The sequence below is a fragment of the Myotis daubentonii genome, chromosome 16 (assembly GCF_963259705.1).
Source record: "Myotis daubentonii chromosome 16, mMyoDau2.1, whole genome shotgun sequence".
NCBI classification, from domain to species: Eukaryota; Metazoa; Chordata; class Mammalia; order Chiroptera; family Vespertilionidae; genus Myotis; species Myotis daubentonii.
In genome coordinates this window covers 3,159,248-3,170,153 of record NC_081855.1, presented here as the reverse complement: position 1 = coordinate 3,170,153, position 10,906 = coordinate 3,159,248, and the positions used below count along the sequence as shown (strand labels likewise).

The 10,906-nt window shown below is 55.8% G+C and overlaps 1 protein-coding gene across 5 annotated transcripts in view; it reads left to right on the top strand.

Moving 5' to 3' along the window:
* Positions 1 to 9,452: 9,452 nt before the first annotated feature.
* FLCN (folliculin) overlaps positions 9,453 to 10,906 on the top strand; it is a 19,130-nt gene continuing 17,676 nt past the window's right edge. For 3 of the 5 annotated variants that reach the window (XR_009449036.1, XR_009449035.1, XM_059668340.1), the window contains exon 1: positions 9,453 to 9,590. The gene's annotated coding sequence lies outside the window, so the exon portion shown is untranslated. Of the gene's footprint in view, positions 9,591 to 9,708; positions 9,799 to 10,005; positions 10,102 to 10,906 lie in introns of those variants that run through there. The other 2 variants (XM_059668339.1, XM_059668341.1) reach the window with 2 other exon arrangements.

The following is a 10,906-nucleotide window of genomic DNA, read 5'->3' as shown; positions in this document are numbered from 1 at the left end:
TGTGACCCAATATATGGTCTATTTTTGAATCTGTCCCATGAGCACTTGAGTAGAATGTATATTCCGTGGCTTTAGGGTGAAGTGTTCTGAAGATGTCTATTAAGTCCATCTGATCTAGTGAGTCATTTAGGATTGCTGTGTCTTTGCTGATTGTTTGTCTATAGGACTTATCCAGTGCTGTCAGTGGTGTATTAAAGTCCCCTACTATGATTGTATTGTTGTTGATCTCTCCTTTGATATCTTCCAGGAGTTTTTTTATGAATTTGGGTGCTCCTGCATTGGGTGCATATATGTTTACCAGGGTTATATCTTCTTGTTGTATTGATCCCTTTAGTATTATGAAGTGGCCTTCCTTATCTCTTGTTATGGCCTTCACTTTGAGGTCTATTTTGTCCGATAGAAGTATTGCTACCCCAGCTTTCTTTTCCTTTCCATTTGCCTGAAAGATATTTTTCCATCCCTTCACTTTCAGTCTGTGTGAGTCCCTTCTAATGAGGTGGGTCTCTTGTAGACAGCAGATGTATGGGTCATGTTTTTTTATCCATTCAGCCACTCGATGTCTTTTGGTTGGAGCATTTAGTCCGTTTACGTTTAAAGTTATTATTGAAAGGTACTTGTTTGTAGCCATTTCTTTTTTGTGTGGCTGTTTTCTTTTGAGCTTTTTATTTCTTCTTTTTACACCAGTCCCTTTAGCATTTCTTGCATTGCTGGCTTGGTGGTGATAAACTCCCTTAGTCTTTTTTTGTCTGTGAAGCTTCTTATTTCCCCTTCAATTTTGAATGATAGCCTTGCTGGATAGAGTATTCTTGGATTCAGTCCTTTGCTTTGCATCACTTTGTAAATTTCTGTCCATTCTTTTCTGGCCTGATGTGTTTCTGTTGAGAAGTCATTTGATAATCTAATGGGAGATCCCTTGTATGTAACTTTCCGTCTCTCTCTTGCAGCTTGTAAGATTCTCTCTTTGTCCTGAACATTTGCCATGGTAATTATGATGTGTCTTGGTGTGGGTCTTTTCGGGTTCACCTTGTTTGGGACTCTCTGGGCTTGTGTGACTTTTTTCTTCCCCACCTCAGGGAAGTTTTCTGATATTATTTCTTCGAGTAGGTTTTCTAATCCTTGTTCCTCTTTCTGTTGTTCTGGCACCCCTATTATTCGTATGTTGTTTCGTTTCATGTTGTCCCAAAGCTCCCTTAGGCTCTCCTCCTGTCTTTTAATTTTTTTCTCCAATTGCAGTACAGTTTGGGTGTGTTTTGCTTCCTTGTCTTCTAATTCACTAATTCGGTCCTCTGCTTCTCCTAGTCTACTGTTGATACTTTCAATGGTGTTTTTTATTGCAGCTATATCACTCTTCATTTCTTCTTGGGTCTTACTTAAGTTGTTGATTTTTTCATCTGTTTCTTCTAGCTTCTTGCATATGTTATTGATTTTTTCCTCCGTCCAGTTTATGAACTCTAGGACCCTTATTCTGAATTCTTTTTTGGTCATGTTGCATGCCTCTGTATCACTTAGCTGCTTTTCTGGCGAGTCCTCTTTTTCTTTCCTTTGGGGGTTTCTTTGTCTACCCATGTTTGATCTCACTGACATATCTAGACGTTGAGTCGTTCAGTGGCTGCTCCCTTGGTGGCAGTGACTCCTTGGGCTGTGGTTGCTCTTCGGGCGGTTGCGGTAGCAGCTGCTTCTCAGTTGGCAGCAGCTACTCTGATATTTGTCAACACACTTTAAACACACTCTTACTTTCAAGAAAATATACCTTCCACAAAGTACAAGAGACCATCTTTTTTTTTAAATTAAATCTTTATTGTTCAGATTATTACATTTGTTCCTCTTTTTTCCCCCCCATAACTCTCCTCCTCCCAGTTCCCGCCCCACCCTCCACCCTCACTCCCCACCCACTGTCCTCATCCATAGGTGCACGATTATTGTCCAGTCTCTTCCCGCATCTCCCACACCCCTTTCCCCCCCAAGAATAGTCAGTCCATTCCTTTTCTATGTCCCTTATTCTATTATAATCACCAGTTCATTCTGTTCATCAGATTATTTATTCACTTGATTCTTAGATTCACTTGTTGATAGATGCATATTTGTTGTTCATAATTTGTATCTTTAGCTTTTTCTTCCTCTTCCTCTTCTTAAAGGATACCTTTCAGCATTTCATATAATCCTGGTTTGGTGGTGATGAACTCCTTTAGCTATTCCTTATCTGTGAAGCTCTTTATCTGACCTTCAATTCTGAATGATAGCTTTGCTGGATAAAGTAATCTTGGTTGTAGGTTCTTGGTATTCATCACTTTGAATATTTCTTGCCACTCCCTTCTGGCCTGCAAAGTTTCTGTTGAGAAATCAGCTGACAGTCGTATGGGTATTCCCTTGTAGGTAACTGAGTTTCTTTCTCTTGCTGCTTTTAAGATTCTCTCTTTGTCTTTTGCTCTTGGCATTTTAATTATGATGTGTCTTGGTGTGGTCCTCTTTGGATTCCTTTTGTTTGGGGTTCTCCATGCTTCTTGGACCTGTAAGTCCATTTCTTTCACCAGGTGGGGGAAGTTTTCTGTCATTATTTCTTCAAATAGGTCTTCAATATCTTGGTCTCTCTCATCTTCTGGCACCCCTATAATTCTGATGTTGGTACGCTTGAAGCTGTCCCAGAGGCTCCTTACACTATCCTCGCATTTTTGGATTCTTTTTTCATTTTGCTTTTCCGGTAGGGTGTTTTTTGCTTCCTTGCATTTCAAATCATTGACTTGATTCTTGCACTCCTCTGGTCTGCTGTTGGGAGTCTGTATAATATTCGTTATTTCAGTCCGTGTATGCTTAATTTCTAGTTGGTTCCCCAATATAACATCGAGGGTCTCATTTGTTTTCTTGTAGATCTCTTTAAGTTTATCGGCGGCTTCTAAACAGTTCTTGAGAGACCTTAAAAGTGTGGTTCTGAACTCTATATCTTCCATTGACAATTTTGTCCTGTTTCTTTGTCTCCGCATTTTGTTATGCTTCCTTGGTTCACCCCCTAGTGGTCTTTGTTCCAAGAGACCATCTTTAATGAAAGCTAAGAGTAGGTGAATTTAAAACTTGTCTAGCATTCAATGTTTCAGTATTTTATGTTATTTAAAAATATTTAGATGTTTATCATTTAACCCAGCAATGGTCCAAAGCCTTTAAGTTATCAAAGACTTTGGAAAATTACGTATAGGCACATGAGGCTGGAGAAGAGGGGTGGGGGGTGCGCTGGGGACAAGGCCCCACGGCCTGTTCTAGGACTGCAGCTTCTAAGCCTCCAGCTGCTTGGATTTAAAACTGCCACATTTTTCCTTAGAGGTAACAGGCTAAGATTTGGGTGATAATGAGTTCAGCTTCTGATAGCAGCAGGACTGTTAAGTAAGGGGGGTGAGAAGGTGCTGAGGTGAGAGCAGTTTCCAGAACATTAAAGGGGCGAGAATGCGGCCCTGGGACCTAAAAGTACAGTGAGGCCCCTTGGCCGTGTCATAGAGGGGCTTTGGGAGGAGACGGAAGCTGGGAACCCAGAGGGGAAAGTACGCAGCGAGCCCAAGAAAGGAGACCACTTCTTGTTTAAAGGAGCGGCCATCATGGAGGAGATAAGGCAAGGAATGGCTGGGCCTTGTGGGGTGAGAGTGAAACTGAGGTTGGTGACCGAGGTTTGGGACAACTGGGCTTTATGAGGGGATGCACGGTAGCCCTGGCCGGGCACTGAAGTAGAACGAGAAAAGAGTGGATAGAGGGGGTGTTTAGTAAGATGCAGTGTAGAGATGAGGTGGCTCATGGCTGTGAGACTAATCTGTCAACCCCCATAATAGAGACTGAGGAGGGAACAAGGGTCCCAGTGAATTCGGGGAGGGCAGAATGAGTGGCCCCAGTGTCCATTGAAAGGAGATCGGCTTATCTGCCACCACGGTCGTTCCCCGAGGCTCTGTCCTGGTGGTGTGAGTCTGTGGGGCCCTGTCAGGGCCTGGGCGGCTTCAGTCTTCAGTGCCCAGTCCCAGGAGGGCTGGGAGCTCCAAGCCGGATCCAGAGGGCTGCCTTGCTGGACTGGCTGAGGTCCGACCCGGAGGGCCAGACTACAGCCTGATTTCTGGGGGCCTTCCCTTCCACATCTTGGGCAGGGCCCAGGCGGGGGTCTCGGGTTTGAGCAGGACTTGGCCCTGTGTCCTTCCTTGCTGCATTTGAAGCACGGGCCCGGAGGAGGCTTAGCCCTGACTTACCCGCAGTTGGAGGACCGGCACTTCGTTTGGGGTTCATGAGAGCGATGGCTAGGAGCTGGAAGGCCTCCTAATGGGCCTCAGCCTTGGCCTGATCTCGCTTTTGTTTTTGGATTTGGGTCTCCTCATCTCTATTATTAAAGATATTAAAGGCCAGGTTAATGAGGTCTTTTTGAGGGGTTTGTGGATCTGTGTTTATTTTTCAAAGTTTATGGTGTACCTCGGGGGCTGGTTGGGCTATAAAATGGGTGTTCAGAAGGGTTCCCCCTGGGGGATGGGGCCTAAGGTGGTCAATTTCTGCAAGGCCTCCGTGAGGCGGGAGAGGAGGAGAGCTGGGCTTTCATCAGGGCCCTGAGTGACTTCATTAAGTTTGTCATAATTGATCACAATACCCTCAGTTCCTGCCGCATCCCTCGGGTAGAATGGGCGCGGGAATAAAAGGCTGTTGAGGGTGGTCTTTGGGTGGCCCGAGAGCGAGTGTTAGGTGGGAAAAGGCTGTTTTGGAGCTTGAGTTCTTGGGAGTTGGGCTCTCAGGGGCCGGGAGGTGGCTGCTGGTTGGGAGGGTCTGGGTTTTGGGAATCTGCAGGTGAGGGAGGGGGGTGTGTAAGGGGGTGGAGGTTGGTGGTCTGCTGGGTCAAACGTAGATTCAGAATCAGAAGTGTTAGGTGGTGATGTTTTGTGTGACGGAGAAGGATCTGACGGGCAGAGCAGGATGGAGAGAGAGGGCTGGGACTGAAGGGTGAAAAGGCCTGGATGGAGGGAATCTCTGACCATTTTGCATTGCGGTGACAGCAATTATCTAAATTGCTCAGTGTTTTAAAATGGAAAGCGCTGTTTGTCCCAGAGAGAGGAAGGGTGAGTGACAGACCACAAGTCCAAAGGGGACTGTTTAGGGCAGACATCCCCATTGCTAAACAAATCACCACGAGAAACGAGAGGTGACCCTCCGGACTGGGCGTCCCCAATCCAGAAGGACCCAAGTCAAATGGCCGAGGAGGCTTCTGGCCCAGCGCTAGGACTTTTGAGATGAGAGACTTTCAAGAAGTCAGTGAGAGAGAGTGGGCAGAGGACCCGAGACGAGGGGAATTGTGGGACGTCACTCACCTAGAGGAGACTGGCCGGTGTGGGATGGAGGGTCAGCGATGGAGGAGGAGAGATTCCCGATCCGCGTCCTCCTTGGCTGGTTCAGGAGGGCCCGTAAGGGAGGGAGGCCTGATCGAGACCAGCAATCGAGTCACCCGAGGAGGATTTGGAGGTAAGCCCAGGTCGAGCTGCCGCTGCCTACAGCTCTCAAAGTAGCAAACTCAGGGTGACCGAAGCTGGGGCAATGGCCCCCCATCCCCGTGGAACCCTCCCAGGTTTCGCCACCAGATGTTAGGGTTGCTGAAGGAGGAACGTACGAGGCCAGAAGGAGTGAAGAATTATGAATTTATTAGGTCATTTGGAAAACCAAATGGGCTGAACCCCAAAATGGCATCAGCACCCAAAGACTGAGAGTCAGAGGTTTTAAAGGACCCTAGGCAGAGAATTCTCTGGGCGGGTCCTGAGGAGAGAGATGATGGTTTTAGCAAGAGAATGTGGTCGTAGCAAGTGCTAAGCAAAAGGGAATGTCTGTTGGGAAGCGGTCTAAAGGTCATTCCCAGAGGCGGGGTGTCCCTTGAATTATTCGATCAGACCTCACATTAGTTGATGCAATAAAATATATAATTGGATTTTTACGGAAAAAGTGATATTAGTCTCCTCGTTAAATAAAATTAGTCATGATGGGACTCTTTCCCCTCCCCAAGTGGGAGTCTGTGCTTGTTTCTCGATAAATTTCCACTGTTTACTATAAAAAATAAAATAAAATCGGTCATGGTAACTAATTAATCTGCTTGTAGTTTTCTAAGTTCTTTGCTTACTAAGTGTGGAGCCCAATCAGATTTGTACTCAATTGCTGCTGTGGCCATTTTCTGTTGTTGTTGTTAATCCTCAGCTGGGGACATTTTTTCATTGATTTTCAGGGACAGTGGAAAAGCGGGGGGAGCGAGGGGGAGCGAGAGAAACACCGATGTAAGAAAGACTCCGCATGTGCCCAACCGGGCTGGGGATCAACTCTGCAACTGAGGTACGTGCCCTTGACTGGGAATTGAACCCACAACCCTTAGTGGGTGATGCTCTAACCACTGAGCACACCAGCCAGGGCTGCTGTGGCTGTTTTCAGGGTGAAACCTCTTCACTTTGACAAATGTTAGAAGTGTTTTGTTATAGAAACTGGAAAGGCACCGCCATACAGGGGTCTAAGGCTTTCCAGGCATTATGCAAACTCAATACAACTCAAGTCTGCTTTCTTGATACCAAAGGAGAAGAGAAATGCAAGCCAGTGCATCCTTATGGGGCTCCTGCCGCTGTCTGCTTCAGTCTTGTGACTTACGACAAAATACACAGGTGGGCAAAAGCAGGCCTACAGCTGTGAGTTCAGGAAGGCTTACCCTTGTATTAGCCTCTATAATAAAGAGGTAATGTGCAAGTTAACACTCACCCGTCATGCCGTCACAAGACGGCAGCAAGCACAGCGGGGGCGGGGCTGGCACCCGCTTCGTGTGGTTTCCGGGGCCCCAGGACTCAGGGCCATCCCGGGCGTGCTGCTCAGACCTGGGGCAGAGCCTGGAACTGTGGGAGGGCGCGCAGGCGGCCCTGTGGGTAAGGGCCTGCCGTGGCCTAGCCCAGAGATTGCGGGAGGGTAAACTCACGCACAGGAATTACTAGAGTTAAAAGGGGGGACATGGGCCCTGGCCGGTTTGGCTCAGTGGATAGAGCGTCGGCCTGCGGACTGAAGGGTCCCGGGTTCGGTTCCCGTCAAGGGCATGTACCTGGGTTGCGGGCACATCCCCAGTAGGAGGTGTGCAGGAGGCAGCTGATCGATGTTTCTGACTCTCTATCCCTCTCCCTTCCTCTCTGTAAAAAATCAATAAAATATATTTTTTTAAAAAGCGGGGACTTGGTAACAAGGGACAGACGTGGAGTCAGCAGCAGGAGGGTGAACGCCAGTGGGGGGGGGGGGGGCACAGAGCAGTGTACGCCAGGATGTGCCCTGACGTGGGGGTGCGTCCGGTCTGTCGGGCGAGGCTTTGCTGCCCTCAGAGGCTCGGGAAGAAAGTCCTGCGAGAAGGAGGTTTGGACCCAGGCGGAGGGCAGGGGCGGGGCCAAGGGGGCGCGCAGGCGCAGGCGCAGGCGCAGGCGCTTGGCTGTGGAAGAGGCTCTGAGCAAAGCCCAGGCGCCCTTAGGGGGCGTGGCCAGCGTGGCTTAAGGTGTTGGGCCGAAGGGTGGCTTAAGGCGAGTAAGCAAAATGACGGACGGCGTGAGGGGTGCGAGGCGTAGGCGGGTGTAGCCAGGATGGCGCTGGCATGAACCTCACCTCAGTAGCAGGTGCAGGGGCCTGTGCTCAGAGCGTTCGGTAAGGTCCCATGCGGAAGGGGGAAGGGGGGAGGGGGAAGGGGGAAGGGGGAAGGGGTCCTGGGTCTCGGGGATTTCGTGAGACGGGTCACTAGTCTCCTATATAATAAAAGACGAATATGCAACTGGACCAAACGGTGGAACCACCGGTCGCTATGATGTGCACTGACCACCAGGCGGCAGTCACTCAGCGCAGGAGCTGGCCCCTGGTGGCCAGTGCACTCCCACAGGGGGAGCCCCTCAGCCAGAAGCCGGTTGACAGCTGGCAGTCGCAGCAGCGCGGCGGCCTCGGACAGTGCTAAGGGCCCCTCAGGGGACTCCCGCCTGCGGCTTAGGCCGCTCCCCGCTCCCCGCTCCGCTCCCCGAGGTTGTTTGCCTGTGGGGCGCGGGCCTAAGCTCGGGGGCTGGGGCTCAGGGCCGCCCCCAGGCGCGGGTGTCATGCACCGGGTCTCCCGTGACTTACCAGTATGTACTGATCACGTTCCTTGTCATCTGCCTCCTCGGCCCAGCTCGTATGAAGCCTGGGCGGCCCGCTACCGAGAGGGCTGGTTGGTGGGAATAAGGACCCTGCAAGGGCTGCGGGCCGCAGCTGGGCCCCTGCTCCTGGTCGCCCGCGGACAGGGCCAGGGCAGGGCAGTGTCCTCTTCCCCGGGCCTCTGCTCGGCAACACACGGAACCAAAGCGAAAGTGACCTCGGCGACCAGAGACACTGACTCCCCCTCTACTGAGGGCTGCGCACGGGCCCCCAACACTCAGGGCGCCGCCCGCCCCAGGCACTGCGGCCCCAGGCGCTCCCTGAGGCGCCCTCCCGGCCCGCCGCCACGCCCCCACCGCCCCGCGGCCACGCCCCCACCGCCCCGCGGCCACGCCCCCACCGCCCCGCGGCCACGCCCCCACCGCCCCGCGGCCACGCCCCCACCTGCCCCTTCTCCCCCAAGACGGGCTCACCGGCAACTTAATAAAAACTAGCGGCTTAAAACCCAGTTTTTCCGAGAAATTACAGTGCTTTTTATAACGTCGCAACGTTCTGTTTCCTTTCGTCCTCGATGTGGACCGGGAGCCCTAGAACGGCTATATCTTCCATCAAAGCTCTTGAAAATGTGTTCGTTTCTTAAAAAAATTTAAGTATTTTCCCCTCTTGGAATGGTTTCCTCCAGTAGGCCCACCGGTACGGATTGAACCATTTCATACTTCTTGGTGGGGGGGCGAGGAGCAGGGGGCGGCCGAGCAAGGTGGGCAGGGCTTCAGGTTCCCGGCCAGATTCGGAGTTGCCGGACGCGCGCCCCTCCGCGGCCTGGCGGGTGGTGCGGCCCGTGCGCCCCTCCGCGGCCCGGCGGGTGGTGCGGCCCGTGCGCCCCTCCGCGGCCTGGCGGGTGGTGCGGCCCGTGCGCCCCTCCGCGGCCAGGGCAGGTGGTGCGGCCCGGGCATGTGGTGCGGCCCGTGCGCCCCTCTGCGGCCCGGCGGGTGGTGCGGCCCGTGCGCCCCTCCGCGGCCTGGCGGGTGGTGCGGCCCGTGCGCCCCTCCGCGGCCCGGCGGGTGGTGCGGCCCGTGCGCCCCTCCGCGGCCTGGCGGGTGGTGCGGCCCGTGCGCCCCTCCGCGGCCAGGGCAGGTGGTGCGGCCCGGGCATGTGGTGCGGCCCGTGCGCCCCTCCGAGGCCTGGGCAGTGGTGCGGCCCGTGCGCCCCTCCGCGGCCCGGGCGGGTGGTGCGGCCCCGGCCGAGTCAGGCGCCGGAGACGCTCCGCTGAGGGCGCTGGGCGGCCGCGGGAGAGGGCGAGCTGTCAGGTGCTTAGCGGCTGAGTGCGGCCCGGGCGGTGCTCCCAGCTGGCTGAGTCCGGCTCGCGGCGGGGACCGTGCGGACTGAGGCCCAGGCGTGGGTGGGGCCCTCGGCGGAGGCGTGAAGTGCGCCCGGCGCGGGACAGCCGGGAGGGGACGAGCGGACCGCAGGTGCGTGGGGCGGGGGTTCGTGGTCGGGGCCGAGGGCCGCGAGGAGGGCGGGGCGGGGTCGGTCGGTGACTCGATGCCCGGGGGCGCGCAGCCCGAGCCAGCGCCCTCTCCCTGGTGCGGCCGGAGGATCGATCGCCGCCGAAAGGCCAGCGGCCTCGGGGAGTGAGCGAGGCAGCGGGGTACGGTCCGCTGGGTCACGTTGGCGCCGGTAGTCGTTTGGGGGTTGGTGGTTCATGGGCGGGGACGGAGGAGGCGGGGGTCGCTGCTCCACGGGGAGGCCGCCCGCCCGCCGAGGTCGGGAGCGGGTGACTCCTGCCGCGGCCTCAGGTGGCAGGAGGCCCCGCCTCGACTCCTCCCGGCGGGCGGGCGGCGGGCACCCTCCTCCCCGCGGCCTGGCCGGGCTGTGTCCGCCGTCGCTGGTCAGCAGCCCCGGAGGTCGCGGGCCAGGAGTCGCCTCCCGGTCGGGCCAACGCCAGGGCGCAGGAGGGACGCCGCGCCCCGCTGCCCGCAGGTCCGGGCGGCACCGCGGGAGCAGCCCTGCGGGCCTGAGGGGATCCGGGCTCCGGCGCTGTCCCCCTGCGCGGGGCTCGGGAGGCGCCCCGGGGCGGTTCCGGCTGCGGCTGAGGCCACGTGACGCCGCGCGCCTAGTGTGTGTGTCCGTCCGCGTGTCCGCGCGTCCGCGCTCCCCGCCCTCCTGTCCTGTGGAGACCACCGCGGGTGGAGCGGACCAGCTCGGGGCAGCCCCGGGCGTGGGGCGTGGGGCGTGGGGCGTGGCTGCTCGGCCCGGGGGGCGGGCCGATGGACCCGCCGGGATCGGGAGCTGCTGGGAAGGAGGCGCTGGTGTGCTCGGCCCCTGCAGAGCGAGGAAGGCCGGCCCTGGATCGCCCTGAACTCGCCGCGGGCCACGGGGGGCGGTGACGTCAGAGGGGCCCCGAGTCCCTCAGGGAGGCCGGTGCCCGGCGACTCCCGGTGAGTGTGACGTGGGGAGCCCTGCTCCGGGGCCGCGGCCCCCTAACCCCCGGCGGGGAGGGGAGAGGGCTGGCTTTCCGTCTCCCGGGAGGTGCCGCTGCAGGCGGCGACCGGACCGGCGGCTGGGACCCCGGACCCTCGTTGGTGCTCTGGTCGCGGTTGGGTGCGACCGGCTGGCTGGAACCGGTCATGCCGCTCAGCCCCCTGCTTTCAGGATGAGCTCTGAGTGTGGCCGCACCGTCCTCGCTGACCGTGTGGAGGTGGCCGTCCACGCCGGACCTGTGCCTCCCGCGCTGCCGGGGACGGGCCTTGGCCACGGGCTGCCTCTGTGCCACCCCCCCCCCCCC